Here is an 8,460-nt window from a genome sequence, read left to right as displayed (position 1 = left end):
AAAACTTGGCATAACTTATACATATGGTGTCAGTTTTGGGCCCATAACTACATTTCAGAAAGTTTACGATGATTTGGAACAAGCTCTGCGTGGAAGAACTGGTGATTACGTACACGCTAAGCTTGGATTGTTAGTTTTCAAAAAAATTGGCATAACTTTCGCATACAGTATCCGTTTGGGGCCCATAATCACATTTCGAAAAGCTTGCAACGATTCAGGACGAGGTTCGTGTGGAAGAATAGGCAGTTGCGTACACAAAATGTTTGGATTGTCAATTTTCTGAGAAATTGGTATAACTTTTGCATACGGTGTCCGTTTTGGGTACATAAACACATTAAAAAAGTCACGACGATTCGAAACGAGCTTTGTGTGGAAGACCAGGCATTTGCGTACATGGAATGCTTGGATTGTCAGTTTTCGAAAAAATTGGCATAACTTTTGTATACAGTGTCCGTTTTGGTCCCATAACCACATTTCAAAAAGCTCACGACGATTCGGAACGAGGTTCACGTGGAACAATAGGTACTTGTGTACAAGCAACGCTTGGATTGTCAGTTTTCGAAAAAATTGGCATAACTTTTGCATACGGTGTCCGTTTTGGGCCCATAACCACATTTTGGAGAGCTCGCGACGATTCAAAACATGGTTCATGTGGAAGAATAGGCACTTGTGTACAAGAAAAGCTTGGATTGTCAAGTTTTGAAAAAATTGGCGTAACTTTCACATACGGCATCCCTTTTGGGCCCATAACAACAATTCAAAATGCTCGCAAGGATTCGAAATGAGATTCCGGGGGAAGAAGAGGCACTTACGTACACGAAATGCTTGGATTGTCTATTTATGAAAAAATTAGCTTAAGTATCACATACGATGTCCGTTTCGGTCCCATAATCTCGTTTCAAAAAGCTTGCGACAATTTGAAATGAGGTTCGAGTGGAAGAACAGGTACTTCCGTGAATGTAATGCTTGGATTGTCAGTTTTTCGAAAAACGGGTTTAATTTTCGCATACGGTGTTCGTTTTGGGCCCATAAACACATTTCAGAAAACTCACGATGATTCGAAACGAGCTTCACGTGGAAGAATAGGCATTTGTGTACATGGAATGCTTGGATTGTCAGTTTTCAAAAATATTGGCATAACTTTTGCATACGATGTCCGTTTTGGTCCCATAACCACATTTTGGAAAGTGCACGACAATTTGGAATGAGGTTCGCGTGGAAGAACAGGCACTTGCATATATAGAACGCTTGCATTTTTAGTTTTAGAAAAAATTTGCATAACTTTCTCATACAATGTCCGTTTTGGTCCCATAACCACATTTCGAAAAGCTCGAGATGATTCGAAATGAGTTTCGTGCGAAAGAACTGACACTTGCGTACATGGAACGCTTAGATTATCAGTTTTCAAAAATTGGCATAACTTTCTCACACGGTATCCGTCTTGGGCCCATAACAACATTTCAAAAAGCTCGCGAAGATTAGAAATGAGGTTCACATGGAAGAATAGGCACTTGTGAACATGGAATGCTTGGATTATCAAATTTTAAAAAAATTGGCATAACTTTTACATATGGTTTCCGTTTTGGTCCCATAACCACATTTCAAAAAGCTCGCGACAATTCGAAACTAGGTTCGTGTGGAAGAAAAGGCACTTATGTACAAGGAAAGCTTGGATTGTCATTTTTAGAAAAAAAATTAGCATAACTTTCGCATACGGTGTCCGTTTTGGCCCCATAACCATATTCTGGAAAGCTCACGACGATTCGAAATGAGGTTTGTGTGGAAAAATAGGCACTTATGTACACGAAAAGCTTGAATTGTCAATTCTCTAAAAAAATTGCATAACTTTTGCATACGGTGTCCGTTTTGAGCCCACAATCACATTTCAAAAAGCTCTCAACGATTCGAAATGAGGTTCGCGCCGAAGAATAGGAACTTGTGAACACATACGCTGGGATTATCGATTTTCGTAAAAATTGGCATAACTTTCACATATGGTATCCGTTTTTATCCCATAACCACATTTCGAAAAGTTCACGACGATTTGTAACTAGGTTCATGTGGAAGCAAAGCCACTTACATACAAAGCCACTTACATACACCGAAAGCTTAGATTGTCATTTTTAGAAAAAAATTATCATAACTTTCGCATACAATGTCCATTTTGGGCCCATAACCACATTTCAAAAAGCCCACAACGATTTGGAACGAGGAACATGTGGAAGAATAGGCACTTGCATACACGGAAAGCTTGGATTGTCAATCTTCTAAAAACTTGGGATAATTTTTGTATACGGTGTCCGTTTTGAGCCCATAACCACATTTCGAAAAGCTCGCGATGATTGTGAATGCAGATCAGGGGGAAAAATAGGCATTTGTGTACACGAAATGCTTGAATTGTCAGTTTTTAAAAAAATTGGCATAAGTGTCGCATACGGTGTCTGTGTTGGTCCCATAACCACATTTCAAAAATCTCATGACGATTCGGAAGGAAGTTCGTGTAGAAGAATAGGCACTTGCGTACACAAAATGCTTCGATTGTCAGTTTTAGAAAAAATTTGCATAACTTTCTGATACGATATTCGTTTCAGGCACACAACCACACTTCGAAAAGCTCACGACGATTCAGAAAGAGGTTCGGACACTTGTGTACACGGAATGCTTTAATTGTCAATTTTCGAAAAAACTGGCATAACTTTCACATACGGAGTCCGTTTTGGGCCCATCACCACATTTCAAAAAGTTCGCAATGATTCAAAACGAGGTTCGTGTGGAACAATAGGCACTAGCATACAAGAAAAGCTTGGATTGTTAATTTTCTATAAAAATGGCATAACTTCTGCATACAATGTCCGTTTTGGGCCCATAACTAGATTTCAAAAGGTTCGCGATGATTCAAAATGAGCTTCGCTTGGAAGAATAGGCACTTGCATACATGGAACGCTTGGATTGTCAATTTTCGAAAAAATTAGCATAACTTTTGCATATGATGTCCATTTTGGTCCCATAACCATATTTTGAAAAGCTCGCGATGATTTGAAATGAGGTTCACATGGAAGAATAGGCACTTCCATACACAGAATGCTTGGATTGTCAATTTTCGAAAAAATTGGCATAACTTTTGCATACGGTGTTCGTTTTGGGCCCATAACCAATTTCGAAAAGCTTACGACGATTCGAAATGAGGTTTGTGTGAAAGAACAGACACTTACATTCACGGAAAGCTTGAATTGTCAATTCTCTAAAAAATTGCATAACTTTTGCATACGGTGTCCATTTTGAGCCATAACCACATTTCGAAAACGTGCCACAATTTGGAATGAGGTTCACTTGGAAGAACAGGCACTTGTGAACACGAAATGCTTGGATTATCAGTTTTCAAAAAAATTGGCATAACTTTCGCATATGGTGTCCGTTTTTGTCCCATAACCACATTTCGGAAAGTTCATGACGATTTGGAACTAGGTTCGTGGGAAGAAAAGCCACTTACGTACCCAGAAAGCTTGGATTGTCATTTTTAGAAAAAATTATCATAACTTTTGCATACGGTGTCTATTTTGGGCCCATAACCACATTTCGGAAAGCTCGTGACAATTTAGAATGAGGTTCGTGTGGAAGAACAGGCACTTGCGTACACAGAAAGTTTGGATTGTCAATTTTCTAAAAAATTGGGATAACTTTTGCATACGGTGTCCATTTTGAGCCCATAACCACATTTCGAAAAGCTCACGATGATTGTAAACGAGGTTCCGAGGGAAGAACATGCACTTGCATACACGAAATGCTTAGATTGTCTATTTTTGAAAAAATTCGCATAAGTATCGCACACAATGTCCGTTTTGGTCCCATAACCACATTTCAGAAATTTTGCGACGATTCGAAAGGAAGTTCCTGTAGACGAACAGGTACTTGCATATACAGAACACTTGGATCATTAGTTTTCAAAAAAATTAGCGTAACTTTCTCGTACGGTAATAGTTTTGGGCCCATAATCACATTTCAAAAAGCTCGCGACGATTCAGAACGATGTTTACATGGAAGAACAGGCGCTTACGCACATGGAATGCTTGGATTATCAGTTTTCAAAAAAATTGGTATAACTTTTACATACGGTGTCCATTTTTGGCCCACAACCACATTTCAGAAAGCTCGCGATTATTTGAAATGAGGTTTATCTGGAAGAACAGGTACTTGCATATATGAAATGTTGAGATAGTCAGATTTCGAAAAATTAGCCTAACTTTCTCATACGGTGTCCGTTTTGAGCCCATAACCACATTTCAGAAAGCTAGCGACGATTCAAAATGGGCTTCACGTGGAAGAATAGGCACTTGTGTATCAGAATGCTTAGATTTTTAGTTTTTTTAAAAATTTGCGTAACTTTCTCATACGGTGTCCGTTTGGGGGCCATAACCACATTTCGGAATGCTCGCGACAATTCAGAATGAGGTTTGTGTGGAAGAACAGACACTTGTGAACATGGAATGCTTGGAATATCAGTTTTCAAAAAAATTGGCATGACTTTCGCATATGGTGTTCATTTTGGCCCCATAACCACATTTTGAAAAGCTCGCGACGATTTGGAACTAGGTTCAAGTGGAAGAAAAGGTACTTAGGTACACGGAAAGTTTGGATTGTCATTTTTAGAAAAAATTGGCATAACTTTTGCTTACGGTGTATGTTTTGGGCCCATAACGACATTTGGGAAAGCTCGCGACCATTCAAAATGAGGTTCGTGTAGAAGAACAAGCACTTGTGTACACAGAAAGCTTGGATTGTCAAATTTCTAAAATATTGGCATAACTATTGCATACGGTGTCCATTTTGAGCCCATAACCACATTTTGAAAATCTCGCAACGATTGGGAAATAGGATCTGGGGAAAGAACAGGCATTTGTATACACGGAATGCTTAGATTATCAATTTTCAAAAAAAATTGACATAAGTGTCACATACGGTGTTCGTTTTGGTCCCATAACCACATTTCGGAAAGGTCACGACGATTGGAACTAGGTTCATGTGGAAGAAAAGGCACTTACGTACACGAAAATTTTGGATTGTCATTTTTAGAAAAAATTCGCATAACTTTCGCATACGGTGTACATTTTGGGCCCATAACCACATTTTGGAAAGCTCGCGACGATTCGAAATAAGGTTCATGTGGAAGAATAGGCACTTGCATACACAGAATACTTGGATTGTCAGTGTTTGAAAAAATTAGCATAACTTTCTCATACGGTATCCGTTTTAGGTCCATAATCAAATTTTGGAAAGCTTGCGACAATTCGAATTGAGGTTCATGTGGATGAGCTGGAACATGCGTAAATGTAACGCTGGGATTGTCGGTTCTTTGAAAATTTGGAAGAACTTTCGCATACGGTGTCAATTTTGGGCGCATAAACACATTTCGAAAAGCTCGCGATGATTCGAAATGAGCTATACAAGGAAGAATAGGCACCTGCATACATGGAACTTTTCGTTTGTCAGTTTTCAAAAAAATTGGCGTAACTTTTGCATACGGTGTTTGTTTTGATCCCGTAACCACATTTTGGAAAGCTCGCCACGATTCAGAATGAGGGTCATGTGGAAGAACAAGCACTTGTATACACAGAATGCTTGAATTGTTAATTTTTGAAAAAATTGGCATTACTTTCGCATACCATGTCCATTTTTTACCCATAACCACATTCCGAAAAGCGCGCGACGTTTCAGAACGAGGTTCGTGTGGAAGAACAGGCACTTGCGTACAAGAAATGCTTAGATTGTCAATTTTTGAAAAAATTGGCATAACTTTCACATACAGTGTCTATTTTTGGCCCAAAACCACATTTCAGAAAGTGCGTGACATTTCGGAACGAGTTTCATGTGGAAGACCAGGCACTTGCATACATGAAATGCTTGGATTGTTAGTTTTTAAAAAAATTAGCATAATTTTCTCACATGATAACCATTTTGGGCCCATAATCAAATTTCGAAAAGCTCGCGATGATTCAAAATGAGGTTCGCGTGGAAGAGCAGGAACTTGTGTTAACGTAATGATTCGATTGTCAGTTTTTGAAAAAATTGGTATAACATTAGCATACGGTGTCTGTTTTGGGCTCATAACCACATTTCGGAAAGCTCGTGACAATTTGAAATGAGGTTCGTGAGGAAGAGCACGCACTTGCGTACACGAAATGGTTAGATTGTCAATTTTTGAGAAAATTGGCATAACTATAGCACACGGTGTACATTTTAGGTCCATAACCACATTTTGGAAAGCTCGTGACGATTCGGAACAAGGCTTGCATGGAAGAACAGGTAATTATGTACACAGATTGCTTGGATTGTCAATTTTCAAAAAAATTGGCATAACTTTCACATACGGTGTTCCTTTTTGGTCCATAATCACATTTCGAAAAGCATGCGATGATTCGGATCAAGCTTCACGAGGAAGAACAGGCACTTGTGTACACGAAAAGCTTGGATTGTCAATTTTTGAAAAAAATGGCATAACTTTTGCATACGATGTCCATTTTGGGCCCATAAACACATTTCAAAAAGTTCACGATGATTTGGAACAAGGTTTGCATGGAAGAACAGGCATTTGCATGTGCAGAACATTGGGATTGTTTGTTTTTGAAAAAATTAGCATAACTTTTACATCCGGTGTCTGCTTTGGAACGATAAATACATTTTGGAAAGCTCGCGATGATTCGAAACCAGGTTCATGTGGAAGAACAGGCACTTTCCTACACGAAATGCTTGGATTGTTAGTTTTGGAAAAAATTAGCATAACTTTCTCATATGATATTCATTTTGGGCCCATAATCACATTTCGAAAAGCTTTCGACAATTCAGAACGAGGTTCATATGGAAGAACAGGCACTTCCATACACAGAATGCTTGTATTGTCAGTTTAAAAATTTGGCATAACTTTTCAGAAAGCTTGTGAGCGATGATTCGGAGCAAGCTTCACGTGGAAGAATAGGCAATTGCGTAAACGGAAAGCGTGGATTGTCAATTTTTAAAAAAAATTGTATAACTTTCCCATACGATGTTTGTTTTGATCCCATAACCACATTTTAGAATGCTCGCGATGATTCAAAAAGAGGTTCGTGTAGAAGAACAGGCACTTGCGTACACAAAACTTTAGGATTATCAGTTTTCAAAAAAATTGGCAAAACATTCGCATACGCTATCCGTTTCGAGCCCATAACCACATTTCAGAAAGCTCGCGACGATTCAGAACGAGATTCACGTGGGAGAACAAGCGCTTACATACATGGAACGTTGGGATTGTTAGTTTTCAAAAAATTGGCATAACATTCGTATACGGTGTCCATTTTGGGCTAATAACCACATTTTCAAAAGCTCGTGATGATTCTGAACGAGGTTCACGAGGAAGAATAGGCACATGCATGCATGGAATGCTTGGATTGTCAATTTTCAAGAAAATTGGCATAACTTTAGCATACGGTGTCCGTTTTGGGCCCATAACCCCATTTTGGAAAGCTCACGATGATTCGGAATGAGGTTTGTGTGGAAGAATAGGCACTTGCATATACGTAAAGCTTGGATTGTCAATTTTTTAAAAACTTGGCAAAATTTTCACATACGGTGTCCATTTTTTACCCATAACCACATTTTAAAAAGCACACAATGATTCGAAACAAGCTTCGAGTGGAAGAATAGGCACTTACATACATGGAATGCTTGGATTGTTAGTTTTCGAAAAAATTGGTGTAACTTTTGCATATGGTGTCCGTTTTGGGCCCATAACCCCATTTCGAAAAGCTCACGATGATTCGAAACGAGTTTCACATGGAAGAACAAGCATTTGCGTACACGAAATGTTGGGATTGTCAGTTTTTGAAAAAATCGGCATAACTTTTACATATGGTGTTCGTTTTGGGCCCATAACCACATTTCGAAAAGCTCGCAACGATTCGTAACGAGGTTTGCATGGAAGAACAGACACTTGGGTACACAGAACGCTTGGATTGTCAGTTTTCAAAAAAATTGGCCTAACTTTCGAATAGAGTGTCCGTTTTGGGCCTATAACCACATTTAGGAAAGCTCGCGACGATTCGAAGCGAGATTCCTGAGGAAGAATAGGTACTTGTGTACACGGAAAGCTTGGATTGTCAGTTTTCAAAAAATTTGGCATGACTTTCACAAACGGTGTCCATTTTGGTCCCATAACTACATTTCGAAAAGCTCGCGATGATTCGGAAAGAGGTTCATGTGGAAAAATAGGCACTTGCGTACACGGAACGCTTGGATTGTTAGTTTTTAAAAAATTGGCATAACTTTCATATACGGTGTCCATTTTGGTCCCATAACTATATTTCAGAAAGCTTGCGACGATTTGGAGCTAGATTTCAGGGGAAGAACAGGTATTTGCGTACACAGAATGCGTGGATTGTTAGTTTTCGAAAAAAATTGGCGTAACTTTTGCATTTGGTGTCCGTTTTGGTC

This window comes from Olea europaea, unplaced genomic scaffold, assembly GCF_002742605.1.
Source record: "Olea europaea var. sylvestris unplaced genomic scaffold, O_europaea_v1 scaffold264, whole genome shotgun sequence".
Classification (NCBI taxonomy): domain Eukaryota; kingdom Viridiplantae; phylum Streptophyta; class Magnoliopsida; order Lamiales; family Oleaceae; genus Olea; species Olea europaea.
This window is presented reverse-complemented; position numbering follows the sequence as displayed.